Source organism: Epargyreus clarus, unplaced genomic scaffold (genome assembly GCF_041222505.1).
Source record: "Epargyreus clarus isolate Ecla_fem2 unplaced genomic scaffold, WU_Ecla_fem_2.2 ptg000010l, whole genome shotgun sequence".
NCBI classification, from domain to species: Eukaryota; Metazoa; Arthropoda; class Insecta; order Lepidoptera; family Hesperiidae; genus Epargyreus; species Epargyreus clarus.
In genome coordinates, this window is record NW_027332218.1 from 811,919 (window position 1) to 828,487 (window position 16,569).

The 16,569-nt window shown below is 35.1% G+C and overlaps 1 protein-coding gene and 1 non-coding gene across 2 annotated transcripts in view; one reads left to right on the forward strand and one right to left on the reverse strand.

Moving 5' to 3' along the window:
• form3 (FH2 domain-containing protein formin 3) overlaps positions 1 to 16,107 on the reverse strand; it is a 116,261-nt gene extending 100,154 nt beyond the window's left edge. The window contains exon 1 of the mRNA XM_073076980.1: positions 15,986 to 16,107. The gene's annotated coding sequence lies outside the window, so the exon portion shown is untranslated. The remainder of the gene's footprint in view (positions 1 to 15,985) is intronic.
• On the forward strand, positions 11,849 to 11,920 carry TRNAC-GCA (transfer RNA cysteine (anticodon GCA)). The gene has a single exon. It is a non-coding gene; the product is annotated as a tRNA-Cys (tRNA).
• Positions 16,108 to 16,569: the final 462 nt, after the last annotated feature.

Here is a 16,569-nt window from a genome sequence, read left to right on the forward strand (position 1 = left end):
CTCGCTAAGATACGGTTAGGAGTTACAAGTTTACCGACAGTAATACTTCAATAGGGTTGTCACTATCATTTGGTACAACCCTTTTTTTATAATATTGAAGTAGCTAAAGAGCATGCAGTGCATTTGATGGTAAGCTATTGTGGACATATGTAATCAATCCCAGATAAGATTAGACTTCTAGCTGAGGTCGGTCACAGGTGCGCAGCTACTCCTGACTAAGCTGCAACCTCGGAAAACTATGTCTCCTTTCCCACCCTTCGAACAGGAACAGAGTAACGCTCAACACCGCTGTTACTAGGTGTGACGGAGGTGCCGCTGGAGTTGAAACACATAAGGTTTTATCTGGATTACATCCATAAATTGCATTTGTTTAAAATTATAATGAATAACTATAAATAACTATAAATGTAAATAATGAATAACTATAAATGAATAAATAATTATAATGAATACTATTAATTACTTTTCTGTGTTTTTCTCGGAGTTGGAAATCGACAGCCCTACAGCGCCCGCATAGTCCAATCGATAGCAATTTTGTATTCCATTAAAACGACTTATTTTTAGTTATCTTATTAAGTATTAGGTTTGATATCACCTATTTCGGCCTAACAACAGCAGTGTTTAGCGCTGCTGTGTTCTGGTTTGACGGGTGTGGTAAGGGAGACATAATTTCAAAGGCATTTCAGCTTACTCTTCAGGGGTAGCGGCGCATCTATGGCTGACCTCTGATTGGAATCTAATCCTATCTGGGGTTGATTAAAGAAGTCCATGGGTGGCGAAAGCCGCTTATTATCAGGTGGACTGCATGCTCGTTTGCTAATCCTATATTAAAAAAACGAGTATCCGCAATTGGATAAAAATAATGATTAGTACTATATTAGTGAAAGATTACTAAAAAAATATCTATACGCGTCCAATTGCTGATAAAAACAAAACAAACATTAAATCAATCATACATAAAGAGTACATAATATGTCCAAATAATCAAGTAATCATATAATTTTGTCTAACAGCTATGAGACAAACGAGCAATAAACAACTGGTCAATCAGGTTCCGTCTGCCCGCACCCCGCCCACACACCGCTTTACTGAACGCACAAGCAAACATTTACATTTTATTTACTTTGCAATATAGAGCCCGCCTGGTAAGGTTTGGCCAATTTTTCATATGTTACTTATGTGAAAAATTAGCCAAGTACGAGTCGAACTCGAACAGGGATGGTTCCGTACCACCAAATTTTCATTTGTTTAAATTTTCAGTATTTATTATCATAGCAGCCATAGAAGTTAACGTGTTATTAAAAATTGAAATGAAACTGAATTGAACTAATAAAGCGAAAAAAAAACGATAAACAGCGGTTTCTTGTATGGCGACCCCCATTTATTTTGAATATTTCAAATGTTTTTGTTAGGGCGGTCATTATACAAAATCTGTGAAAAATTCAAGTCTCTGTCCATGCTTGTTCCCGAGATAGGTCCCTGTGACAAACGGACACAAATCAGAGGCTTAATAATAGGGTTCCGTTTTTAACTCTTTCGGTACGGAACACTCAAAACAATCGACATGAAGTGTCGCTCATGTATTAGCTTCGTAATAGTACGGGGTAATAATAAAAAAATTATACGGGGTTTCACCGAAAACCAGCAGCCGCGGTTTCCCGCGACACAGGCCGAGTGTAAGCCTTTTTCGGTATCCATCCTCTCATTTAATTATTTTGCTCACCTGTTATGTCATCTTATATTTGTCTGTTTGTTTTATATATTAAGTACTATGTACCCTTAATGTAACAGGATGTTTACCGGAATAAATGTTTTCTTTCTTTCTTTCTAATTGACAACTGCCGCGCATGACTTGTAATCATCGTATAAGTAGCAGCAATCACCCAACTTAGAACGCCTCGCTAAACGTCTCTACCTTACCACACTTTATGGTTTAAGAAACTTTATTCTCATTAAGAATTACAAGAATAAAGAATAAGTAGTATTAAAAACAACTCTTATTAAATGCACACAGATTTACATCATTCCAATTGTTACTAATAAGGTGGGTAAATGCTAAAAAGTTTTGTGACTACTGTACGCATCAGGCGGTTAGTAATGAGCAATGTACTGATCTAAGGCGACTAGATGCGACAATACAGAAGTTGATTTTGTTTATCAATAAAAGTGTTTTATTTTCTATCTATTTTTTATACTGTGATTAAAGTGTTTTAGGTTTATGATTTATTAGAGAAATGTTTATATGCTTATATATATTTTCTTTTAGTTTTTTTTTGTTTTTTTTTTAATTTTGATGATTAAAATGTAATGTATTTAGTTATTTTAAAAAGTTACTCTGCTATGATTTAATGCTTTTACTTATATTATTTTATATATATTATTTTATTTAAAAGAACATAACAGCTACACTGCAGGCAGTGATAATAAATTTTACGCGCAAAACATCAAAAATACCGCTACTTTCCTATTTATAACATTTCTACGTTAAAACTAGTATTTTCACCAAATACCACTTATCAGTGATTTACATATACGATAGAACCAATTTCTTTTCACGCATTAAATTTGTCATTAATGTCATTATTATTATCATTAATGACAACCACTCTACTTTTCCTAACTAATGGTTAACCTCTTCGGTTAAAGTTAAAACGTGTTAAACCGAATTAGCATATAAATTAGCAGTTAAATGTCTCCCACTTTGGGTTTATTCCGATAACTTTCCATATACTCGTACATGGGATTTCCATCTGTATAACCATTATCAATATTATCTATACTATAATATATAATATTATAAAGAGGAAAACTTTGTTTGTTTGTTTGATTGTAATGAATAGGCTCAAAAACTACTGGACCGATTTTAAAAATTCTTTCACCATTCGAAAGCTACATTATCCACAAGTAACATAGGCTATATTTTATATGAAATATTTTTGATAAATAGATTTTGAGGCGGTACAAAGTTTGCCGGGTCAGCTAGTAAATTATAAAGAAAATATCCACGACCCGCGTTGGGCAGAGCGGTCACCATATCGCTCTGACGCGCAAAGGGTTCCAGGTTCGATTCCCGGCGAAACAGATGTCTGTACTTATGATGAATTTGCATATCCTGGGTTTGGGTGTCTTTTTACTAGTATTTGTGGGTGTTTCCACAACACGGAATCCTAGTATAGGGATGTGAGTGTATAAATGGTTTTTATATGAGGAACTCTTGTCTGTCTGTTGCGCTTTCAGCCAGTGAGCAGATTTTAATAAAGTTTTATGTGCATATACTTTAAATGTTAAGGAAGTAAGTAAATAGTTAAAATTATTTTCGAAAATCAGCACATAATAGAGAAAAATCGACGTTGAAATATTATAAGAAAATGCTTTGTTTATACGAAATGAAATTGAAATTAAGGTGTACTTATAAAATAGCTTGCCTGACCGGCCTCCTATTATTTCCGGTATATGTTAAGGAATGTAGAAATTCGTGACCAATTCATGTCATTTATGTCATACGTTTTTAAAACGCGTATAACACTTGACAAAAAAAATAAAACTACAATCCATTAATAACAACATGCCGACAGTTGAATTTGTTGGATTGTAGAAGAATCCCTTCGTAGAACCTCGAAGAAGCCTTCTTTCCTGAAGTTGCACATGAGCATGCAGTCCACCTAAAAGTAAGTGGCTACTGCCGCCCATAGACATCTGGAATCTGTAAACCCCACACAAGATTAGAGTACTAAGGTCGACTATAGATGCATTGCTACCGTTAAGGAACAAGTTGGAACGCCTCTGATGACTATGTCTCTCTTACCTCCTTCAAACCAGAACATAGCAGCGCTTAACAATGCTGTTCTGAGGCAGAAATAGGTGTAGCGTTGGTGCCGGAGACGAACCACAAAGGGTACCTTCAAAATGACATGATTTCAAGCTATGTGCAGGTGCAAATACTATTTCCTATTACAAAAATTGCGAAATATACAATGGTCCGCGCCAAACTGCTAGTCCACTCTGAATATAGAAATGAATTGCGTCGCCATAGCAAATTGACTACACCTGCTCGCAACGACTTCAGAGCGGACTAGCACTTTGGCGCGAACTACACTAAATTAACATGTAAACATAAGTCAGCCTACACATCTGTGATAAGAGTGTTTCCGTCAGATATTCTGACCCAGTTAAGGTCTAGTCCGCCGTGAAAAGGAAAGCGAACAAAGGTAAACACAAATTAACGTGCAGGTTTCACTAGTTATATGTAATTATACTGTCCCATTGCTGGGCTTTCTTATTTTGGATTTGAAGGATTTGTTGAGACTTTTTGGGACATCACCAATAATTTTCTTATTTGCTTTTTTTCTTTCACTGTAAAGATCTGAGTATTTAACATAATATGGGGTTTCATTGGATTCGTTTGAAAATAAATCTCTGGCATCCAGAGATATCTGTGATACCTTCTTTATCTGAAATACGATTAACCTTCCACCTAAAGTAGCCACATGCGTTGTCCTGAAGACTAAGTTAGAACGCCACCTAAGTCGTTACCGTTCTATTCGCCCACTGCTAAGTTCGAGTGTCAAAATAAGAAAATTCTATCATTACTTAGGTCATTCACGCATTTGTCCCTGTAGTCCAGGGACTGGAATAGGGCTACGGTATCCCCTGCCTATCGTAAGAGGCAACTAAAAGGGGGCTTCTGGGGTTGCAGGCGGCAAGAGTGGGAGCTCGAACCGTCCAGCAAGCAACCCTGGGAAGGACGGCGGTAAGTGTGGTCTCATACCGTCGTACCCACCAGACGGTGTGGCGAGCGCCATGCTCACCTGGGTGGAGCCCGATGGGGCAACAGGCTAAGAGGTCTCCGATTGCGTTCCTTTAGAGATCCCGGAGTCCTCTACGCAGCGCCGAGGACGGCCACCTTTAGTGCGGTAAGAGTCCCATAACCCTGTGTCGCTCCCACGGCACCGGGTACCTTATAAAGGTTTCCCCCTCGTTAACAAAAAGAAAAAAGATCAGCTACGCATCACTACTGCTTAGAACTAAGTTAGACCGCCCAATCCGGTGTAATCATTGAAACCTTAAAGTTTTTTGTATTTAAATTAGTTATTTTGAAAGATAATGAATAATTAAGAGCCGTTTAGTGCGATTACGGCTGCGGCATTGAGCGGAACCGTGACTAATCGAGCGAGGCTGTTTGGCTCAAGTGGATTTGATATAAGTATACATAATACATATATACATACATTATTTATATTTATATACCTAATTAATAAAATTCACATTTGGGATTCTGTCCAAAAAAGATCGGTTCTTGGATCGATTCACAAAGAATCGATTCTCCAAAAATTTATTTTCGATCTTTTCATCTAAGGGCGAAAATACCAAAAAAATAGTTAAAAAGATCGATTCTTCGATTAATCGTTCTCAATGTACTCGTTACATATGTATGCGTCATTTTTTGGCAAATTTGGAAGTGACATAATTTTAGGCAGGGTTTTATTGTTTATATAAAATTAATTATGTTTATGTATTTTAAAAAATCTGAAAATGTCTATCTGTGTAAATTTCTACTCAAAACAAGGTACAAATTCAAACTTAGGTATACTTCATTGTTAAAGCTCATATTGTATCATTATACCTTTTCAATAAACGATCTAGATAGCCCGACTAGTTGAGGACTTTCTTCAAAAATTCCAACAGGCTTCAAAGAACTCAATACAAAAAATATAACAGTAACAATTTGAACACTCAATACGCCTTTGTAAATAATAAAATAACAATATAAGTATTGGTTATTAGATATAATTACACATTGTTGCGGTTGGTACATTATAATTGCGTTAATATCTACAATAATATAACAATAACATTATGAAAGTATGCTAATAAGTAACAATTGCTTTATTTACACAACTAAAAAATCTTTTTGAAATATTTTCGCCACACAAACATAATTAATTTGAATTAGGTATTTGCAATGATTCTTATTAACAATGAATGAATGATAATCATGATATTGTCACTCAATTGAAGGCCAACAATCAGTGAATGACTGAAATGAATGAAACAACAAGTGATTGTAGCGAAAATAATTAAACGCGTGTTCTAATTATCTTAAGAAAATAAATGTAATTAGGTGCTTGTTTTAAAAGGTAGCGACCACCACTACTTTGTTTTGTAAGAAAACAAAAGATGTTATCTATTATTTATTATTATCCGTTTTCCAATTTAATTTTTATTTGATATTTTAAAACCACTCCCCTTTCTCGAACAGGGGACCTACCACCATGTCCACCATCTTTTAAAAACCATCATAGTTCAGGAAAGTTTTATTTCCTCTTTAAAACAGTAAAATATTCCGTCATACACAGTTGAACAAACTTAAACCCTTATTAATTTTTCGCTTATCCATTGTATAAAACCAACTGAAATTGTCATATTTTGCTTAAATAGTTAAATTTCCTGCAAGAAAAGTAAAAGTATGATTAAAATAATATCGTTTTAAGAGATGGTAGTAACCCTCCAGATCTCTAAAGTCTAAATTGACTACTGTTTGAACGCACTAATCTCGTAAAATTATCAGATTTAAAAAATCAAAGGTCAATTATTGAAGAAGGTTTTAGTCTATAATTTATAAAAATCGGTAATCTAAGATCAGAGATACAACTTGACCTCTCTGTAATATGCACCCTCATATACATAGCTGAATGAAAATAGATATTACTCGAGTGCAAAAAATGTTGTGACCTTAAACGCAGGAGAAACCGCACAACATAACTAGTTATTATAAAACCTGCCTTAGACTCCCTAAAAATAAATAACCATTTTAAAAAAAAAAATCTTTAAACATCTTCAAACATCTATCGGCACATGAGTCATTCCAATAAAAAAACTAATTAAAACCCGCAACACGTTAACTAAAGCGTATCCGTTCCGATTGCAACCCTAGAACACCGTTAAGCCTTCACGCACACAAAAGTAACCCTTGTGTGTGAACTATAAGAGCCATATTGCAGTTTCTTTGAGAATCATATGAATTTATAATGTGGTAGGTCATCAAAGTTCTTAATGAAGGTGTTCTTGTATTATCAATTGTATTTCATTGCAATAAGGTTTAGGATTGCTTGGAGGTTTGGCGGCCATATTAGGCGGCCTGCGACAGAATAAGAATCGTATTCATTATATCGAATGTTTGTTTGTCGGTCGTAATATCTTCCTAGATTGCACCGCGCTAAGGTAAGGATTTCAATTTGGTAAGGTTTTAGTGGTCTGGAGTTCGATTCCAAATTGACAAATACAATACTGACTAAATGTTAACAAAACACTATGTTCAAGTTAATGAAAACGCTAACTTAGCTACATTGCTACCTTTAGCAATGAATCTTGTTTTAATACATCATAACTCATAACTACATCTTAAAACTTAATTGTGGAAGGTAATGTTTTTCGAGCATATGTATATTATGTATATCTCATTCTTTAGCATGCCCTCCGGTTTTGGACCGGAGGGCATATAAGCACTATATATTATTTTAAGCACTGAGGGTTTTGCTTTTCTTAATAGTTTGAAATTGATTATTATTTAAGAAATATTAAGCTTATTTTAAAATTACATTCCATTTTTTCACCCTTCTTGAGTAATTTAAAACAATCTCTATAGAAAACTTGAACCTATCAAAAAAAAGCAATTTTGAATAATAAATGAGGAATTTACAAAATAAATCATAACCTGACTACTGTTTACATACTAATTGAAAATTAATTAGTAAGCATTGATTAATCCTACTTCGTAAATACCGAACTGATCCTGTGCAAATAAGGTATAGACACTGTCATTACTAAAGAATTCGGTAAATAAAAAATATTTGGATTTTATTTTAGTTATAAAAAATTTAAAGTATATGTGTATACTTAAAAGGTGGGAGATACCTTCTTTGTTCAATTCCGGAGGCACTACCACCTACTTTTGCCTAATAATATCAGTGTTAAGCGCTACTGTGTTCCAGTTTGAATGGTCTGGTAAGGGAGACATACTTATCTGATGCGTTCCAACTTAATCCTCAATGGCAACAACGCATCGGTGATCGACCTCAGGACTCCAATCTTATCTGGGATTGATTAATGTCCATGGACCGCAGTTGCTTACCATCAAGACGACTACATGCTCGTTCGATACTGTTTCAAGAAGTCATCAAAAAACGATTTATAATTAATTTCAGATTAACAATCTGTTTACCTTTGATTTCAAAGGCGTATCTTCAAAGTCAAACCACAGGAACATGGCGCCAAAATATTTCTAAAGTAAATACTAAAGTTATTAAACGATATAGAAAGTGTTTCAGTGGACTATTTGATCTATTTTCTAGTGGGAGAAGGGTTACCATCAAACACTTATAAAAATAGGAATCATAAGTAAAAGTATTGAGAAAATAAAATATCAATTGGGCTAGGGAGAGGCATATGTCCAGTTGTGGACCAATGTGGGCTGAAGGTAAAAGTATCAATTCGACAGATGAAATAATTTATTGTGTTCGATGTAATTATATTGTTTTTAATTGTATAAAGTATAATTCAAATGTACATATTTAAGGATACATAGATTTCCACCATGCAAAAAATAACAAGAGAAAATCATTTTTTTAATATTACAATTATGAAATTGTGTAATATTGTATTTAATGGTGTATCTCAAATTTTGAAAATATAGGTCCAAATTAAAATATCTCTAACGTGTTTAAATTCATAATAATGAATAATTACTCGAATTGCGAGTGGGACACAAGAATTATCTTATTTTATTAGTCATTTACTTATTTTTTTTAAACATAAAAGTCAGACCAACGAATATATTATATATATCCACTAGATGGCGCTGTATTGAGGACGGTGTCCTCGGACGACATAACGGGTGGCCACCCTAACTAGGAAACGATGACGATATTTTTAACTTGGTCGCGAAACTCGGATAGGTGTCCATTTCCGGCGTTTCGACATATATTTCTATTCGGTGGAATTTTAACAAGCCGGGATACGTCTGAAGATATATCTGAAGATCGCATTCATGTTTTGCTGTACGCTTCTCGTTAAGAACGCTGAATAGTTAAGTGTTTATCTACGCTAATTATTATTCTAGAATTATTGTAATAATAACACGTTTAGTCCTACTAGAATAGCATATTACCTCAGGGGGTCAGAAACTTTAGACACACAAAGTCTAGACCAGACCCAGACCAGAAATGTGTAAGATATAATATAACTTATTTGTTTCCGCTATATTCGAATAAAAGATGGATTGACAAAATAATTTACCACCCTATTTTATATATAATATTAGCGAATTTTTATGTAATAAAATTAGTTAAACCAAAATGGCGATTATCTGGTATCCAAGACCGATTCATAGCTAAGTATCTATATTTTTTGGCCGAAAACACGATTACTCGGATAGCTAAGATCTATCGCCATCCCTAGGCCCTTATTTTTATGGCCTGAATAACAGAAATCTAAGGTCAAACAGTGACGAATGGTTAGTGTTGGATGCTGTCCCATCAAAGGTATAGGAACACGGTTACTGAACCCATAGATAGGTAAAACGACACACATAACGCTTTTTATGGGATAGAAAAACCTCCTTTACTTCAACTTGTGTGAGAAAAGTCCTAAAAAGTTGAAGATTTGAACGTATATTTTAAAACCTTTAAGCGTATGTTTGCAAGTATTACAAACAAACATAAATGTGTGGTCAGGAGTCCGCACTCGCCAAGTGCGAATTGGTAGACCTCACACAATGGAAATCGATTTGAACCTGGCACCTACCTCACCAAGAGGTCAAGTTTTTAATCCTTAGGCTATCACAGCTTTGTACGATATATTTTGTAGACATCGTAGACGACTTATGAAAGTAATCCAAAACAAGAAAATATAAAGATCTTCACATATACTCGTTCCATCTCCGAGATATCAACTCTGTGACCTTACATCGTCGTCACTGAGAGACCCGTGCCCAGCAGTGGGACTATAACGGGATACTTTTATTATTTATTTAGCATTTTTATTTAAACAATGCAGCTCAACAGAAGTTATATTAATTCATTATTCTAAGCCTCAGGCAAAAAGGCCAGCGCATTAAGTCATACCCGCACTGCAACAGCACTATTAAGACGCATGCATGCTGCGTTAAAAATAAACACATCAAACCAAGCGTGGGTAGATACCGACAGTGACTACTGAGTCAAACCTACACCAACTAATGACTAAACTAAGCCCTTAACTACTTCATTATTGTACCGTTTCAAATCAATTATTATGTCTGTATGAGTAACTTTTGCCTCAGGATTTAATGGAAATAGTCATGGCTTTGTCGTAAGCAAAAAATAAGTGGTAAGTTTAAACGAAGTTCTAAGTTCGAACGTGTTTGAAGGTTGCAGAACCCTTTGTGGTTCGATTCTGGCGACACATTGCCACACCTATTTTTACCTAATATCATCAACCCATTACTGTCCCACTGCTGGGCACAGGACTCCTTTCATAATGAAAAGTTAGAACTTAATGGAGAACTCCGGGATCTCCGATGGAACACTACCGGAGTCCTCCGAGCGCGATGCCTCTATCGGGCTCTGTCCTAGGGGGAGCAGTATACGCTCATTCCGTACACCTTGCTTTCTGGACGGTTCTAGCTGCCCCACTCTTGCCGCCCACAACCCCGGAAGCCCCCTTTTAGTCGCCTCTTACAACAGACAGTGGATACCGTAGCCATATTCTAGTCTCGGGACTACAGGGACAATCATAAAAACTCTATCTACTAAATGTAGGGTAGGTATATCAAACCTTAGTGCATTATACACAAGCAGAGCATTAATATTTAAGAGCTGGAGACCCTATTAGCTCTTATCTAGAGATAAGCGGTTGATCTGATCTGGCGCTACGTTATTACAGATAATGTAGAAATAGCCAACAAGGTTTATTATTTCACTTACCAGTTAGATCGTCGTCGATAATGGTAATCGATTTGTCTACCTAATTAACATATGCGCCCACGAGTCAAAGTAATACTGTATTTATTCATAATACTAGCTTTTACTGAACGTGCTTGCCTAATGGTTGAAATAGGTCTCTGGATCGAGGGGTCTAAGGTTCGATCCCAGGTTTTTTCAAAATTATGTTAGTATTAGAGATTAATTATCACTTGCTTAAACGGTGAGGGAAAACATCTTGAGGAAACCTGCACACCTGAGAGATTTATAAAAAAAATCTCAATGGTATGTGAAGTTCACCAATCAATGTGAAGTGGACTATGGCCCAATCCTTCTCATTTTGAGAGGAGCCCCGTGCCCAGCAGTGGGAAAATAATGGGTTGATGATAAACGAAAATATCGTGAGGAAACTGGCATGCCTAAGAGATCCTTAAAAAAAGTTCTCAAAGGTATGTGAAGTGAAGTCTACCAATACGCACTTGGCCAGCGCGGTGGACCGTGGTCATAGGTCAAGGATTTTTTATCTATCGGGAACACTCCTTTTTTCGAGATAAATAGTACCCTATGTTCTTTTCTGGGACCCTGACAAAACTTCACATTTATATTACTTAGGATATATACATATGTTAATATAGATTATATATTAAGAAATGTTGAAACGAATGACGTAATAAACCGAAAACGCAATATCTGATTTATCCAATTTTATGTATAAACTATTACATACTAATTCGTTAATTTAAAAATATTATATATGATTTTATTTATCTGAACAACAAAAAAAAAGTTCATCAAAATTGGTCATGTCGTTTAAAAAATTATAAACACGCACTTTTTTAGGAAACATACTCTCCTCCTTTAGATACTAAGAATTCGTCACTTAATTCAATGGGGATATAGCTCAGTGGTAGAGCATTCGACTGCAGATCGAGAGGTCCCCGGTTCAAACCCGGGTGTCCCCTTCTCGAAATCCAGGTACGTTTTTTTTGTTTTTATAACCGATATTTTACTTAAATTGTTATTAAGCATCATCTACAAAATATTTCTTATTTTTTTGTATACATAATTGCAAAACCCCACTTCATTTGCAGAAATAGTTTAATAACTTAAAAATATAGTCAAAATAATTTCTTTACATTTTAGATCACCAAAATCTTTTTAATCTCTTTTTAATATGAAAAATAATTTGATCTATATATATTTCTATATATATATATATATATATATATATATATATATATATATATATATATATATATATATATAGATCAAATTCAAACATAATTACATTCAAAATTCAAACATAATTAATTTGGATATTTATATATTTTGTGAAGAGCGTTAATTAATTTGAAATATTTTTATTTTTTATAATATAATTGTTATTGTATAATATAATTGTAATTTTTAATTTAATTTATTCTTTATGAAGCTCTATCAAAACATACGTATTTTAACCACATTCGCTAACACTCTACCTTGAGTGTTAGACTCTATCGTACTAAACTAAGTGCATTAATTAAGATAGAGTCAATCACAGCTTATCTGTATCTATTTCTGTCCGTCTATAACCACGTGCATCAATGTGTATGTTTTGTGCTCAAGAATATGTGATGTTTTAAATGTATAAGTAGCAGACGAGCATACAGTCTGCCTGATGGTAGTGGCTACTGTCGCTCATGGACATCTGTACCCTTACCAGGAGTTTTTACGTTTCGACAAATATTACTATTTTGGTATTTGTTTACGTATTGGCCCATACGATTTTCTAGTTCGGACACAATCCGCTAGGGGCGCTTGGAATTTGTATGGGCAAAACAGTCATATTTGTCGAAACGTAAAAACTCCTGGTAAGGGTACTATAGTCAACCCCAGGTAAGATCAGATTCCTACCTGAGGTTGGACACTATTATATAGATTCTTGAGAAAGTTGAGTTCTGTAATTTTTTTTTTATATTTATACCTAACTATAAGGCAGACGGACTACCTGGGGGAAAGCAGTCACCGTCGCCTATGGACATTTGCAACACCAGAGGAGTCGCCAGTGCATCGCCGGCTTCGGAGGAGAAATCTTTTGGCACCCCACTTGAAGAGACCCAGGTCATAACGCTCAGGGAATACTTCAGGAGGAAGCTCATTCCACATTTTGCACGTACGCGGCAAAAATGACCGTTCAAACCGAAAAATGTTCAAACAGTTGATGATGATGGAAATTTATCCTTCGGCGAGTGGTGGTAATCTTTTTGAACGTCAATATAATCGGATTAGTATCTCTCACCACTTTAAACCAGAAAACAGCAGCGCTTTACACTGCTGTTTTAGGCACAAATAGATGTGGCGGTGGTGACTCCGGATTCGAACTAGTTACAAAGCATTCTACCACTTTTAATATTCACCTTTTATCTATTCTACTGCCTCAACTTCCGCACACTTCATCTTAGACACTTATTCCGCACTTAACACTATCTATTAGGCATTTATTCAATTGTAATTGAATAATGGATTATTCAGTAACAATTATTCAATTGAAATGCACGGGAATCTTCGCATAGTTATCAGTAAGACCCACATAACACATTTGTCTACAGTTTTCTTACATTCATCTTAAATAAAGCCTATATATTTAATCCTAATCCTAAGTAATACTATAAGTGTGAATGTGGATTTGTTTGGTGCACTTTTACGCCTTAACGACAGTTGGGGTTGGAGACAGTAACTACATTAATATTAGCAGGTGGACTACAATGACTTAATATCAGATGGACTGCAAGCTCGTTTATTATTAATATTATAAAAAATAAATAATAATGGGTTTATCTTTCTATATATAATCATTATATAATATATAAACATGATTTTTTGTCTGTATGTCGTTTAAAGAATCGTCAAATATGCATTTAATCATGTGATGTGATTTAGCAAAGTTGTGTATGAGCCCACGAAGGTTTCTGATTTGAAACAGATTTGAAAACCAGTTTTCGACAGATGGCGCCACTGTCATTCCAATGAAGGTACAAATTTTCAGTTATATGTACAATATCATGTTATTTTTTTTTTAAACGCAGGCGAAGCCGCGGGCTCCACAAGTATAATAAAAATGATCATTCGTAACTAAAATTAAAAACAAAGAATTTTCAAAAAACACTCATTAACTTGGCAAGGTAAGATGACTATTTTGAACTATATACTTATCTCTATTTAAGAAGGTTAGTCAAGTATTGCTATATAGGTCTTTCTTTTCTTGTATAATACGCCCTTGACTTATCTTCCTGACGACATTTTAGGCAATCCGGAAATAGAACTAGATAGAAACGTAACGAAACGGAAACGACGTGTTATGATAGCAAAGGAATTTTATACTTCTGGTCATCTGGTCTGTTTGGGACCCTCTATTTGTAAAGTATGGTTAATTTTATTGACTAATTACAAATTATTTTTCATATCTCTCTAACTTGTAGAAAATGGCAGATATTTACATTTCCGAGCATGTGTTTTAGTTTATTGATATCTACCAAAACGAAAATACATGTAAAGACGTCTTATTTAATAGCTAAACAGTATCGCCGTAGGACGTGACATTACCACAGTAATATGTGTGTCTGATTTTATTTGTAATATTAGAGTACACCTTCCACCTGATGATAAATGGCTACTGCCGCTTATGGATAGCTGTAATCAATCTTAGATAAGATCAGAGTTCTACCCGAGATCGACGACAGATGCGCCGCTATCTTTGAGGACTAAACTGGAATGCCTCTGAAAAATATGTCTCCCTTCAAACCAGAACACAGTACTTAACACTGCTGTTAGGCAGAGATTAGTGTGGCGGTGGGCGTAATCGAACCACAGAGGTTCCTACCTTCAGCTAATTTCCTTAGTCTAGAACACAGCAGCGCAAATATTCTCAAGCAATTCAAGTTGTCATGACATGCAACAACAGTTGCAGGTTGCACTTGTTCAAACACATTACAAAATCATTTACGAGAAATAATCCACCGCTTCAAATATAGTCATCATTTCAAGACATGATTATGATGGATTTAACTACGTAAGGTTAATAATGCCATTACAGTAGCTTATACCCTTCAAAGCAACATATGTGGAGGCAGCACCTAGCAGGCCTCTGCCAATTAATAAGTTATCTATCCACATTTTATATGGCGATGTCCATAAGCGTCCAATGCCAAACCGAGACTGGCTTACGTGAGAAATTGTTTGCATTGTAGATAATCCCTAATTGTGGGAATGTAAAAGATACTATATCTAATGATATTGTATGTAAAAGTTATGATTATCTGGATATCTGTTGATAATTTCTGCAATCTTGTAGCCGGCTGTAGTAACGTCATTGTACAGAATCACTTTTTTTGGTTCATTAGCTTTAATGTACATAGTGTAATGTCTAAAAATATTATTTATTTTTAAGATTTTTATAGTAAATCACTATTTACGTGAGTAAAGTTTCCAAAGTGTTCCAAATAACTCGTTTCAAAATTTGAAAATAATATATCTATGACTCGTTTTAAAGTTCAAAATTTTATAAATACAGCTGCCAATTATTAGCGTGAAAAGTCAAACAATAAATATTACATTTGAATAATATACAACATGACATCATATTTCCAAACAATATTTTAAAATCACTTACTTGAAATTTGTAGTAGTGGTTGAAAATGTAGATTGAAAATTTGTAAAATCTTAAATAAAATCCAAAAGGTACCTTATAACGTCGTATAAAAATACGAAACTGAAATAAATATCACATCACAAAAAACTATGCGGGCGTTGTTATTGCGTAGTTTAAGTTACAGTATTTATCAATTACTAAAACGAAGACTAAAACTTTATCTCTTGTGCAACACTCTAAGGCGTATCCGTCAAGGTAATTGAAAAATAAATGTTTTCGTTGCCGAAAACGCGATACCTACAGTAAATTATGCGCGCGTAACGTCAAAATTCGCGACGGGTATTCAAAACGTCAGTCTAAACTTCCGCAGTATGTTGTGTAATTGAAAAAAGTGACATACTTAAATCAGAGCTTCTTTGTTGATTCAGAAACTATTTACGCGCGTATTCGTCGGGAGCACACGCGTGCGCTCACTTCGGCGGTCGGGTGCGGACTGAAGCGCGTCCTTCGCTCGGACTTTCACTGTTGATAATGCTTTGCTGTCTTGCACTAAACTTAGCTTAGCTTAAGGATTAAGGTGTGGTCTAGATTTTCATGAAGCAGGATGTCGATCCTAGTTTTTAGAACCCTTCATGATTCGGCCCTGTGGCGCCACTGCTCCAATGAGCCTTAATTTTGCCTAACAATGTCAGTCTTAAACACTGTTTCTGTATCCTTAGTATGAGATTGTACTTTTTACAAAAAAATGTGAGCCGTCACGGGACGCCTGGCAGAGGTGAAACATCGACATTATTTGGTAAAAGTAATATGCAGAAAAGAACATATTGTGATAGGAACTAAATATGTCATAATGATAAAATAAAATATTACGACTTTTTTCCAGATAACGATGACTGTTTATTGAATTCGATTGCGCATGGCGACGCGTCGCCACACCTTCGTATAGCGTGGCGTGGCCACGGCATGCGTCGCCACGCCAGAAAT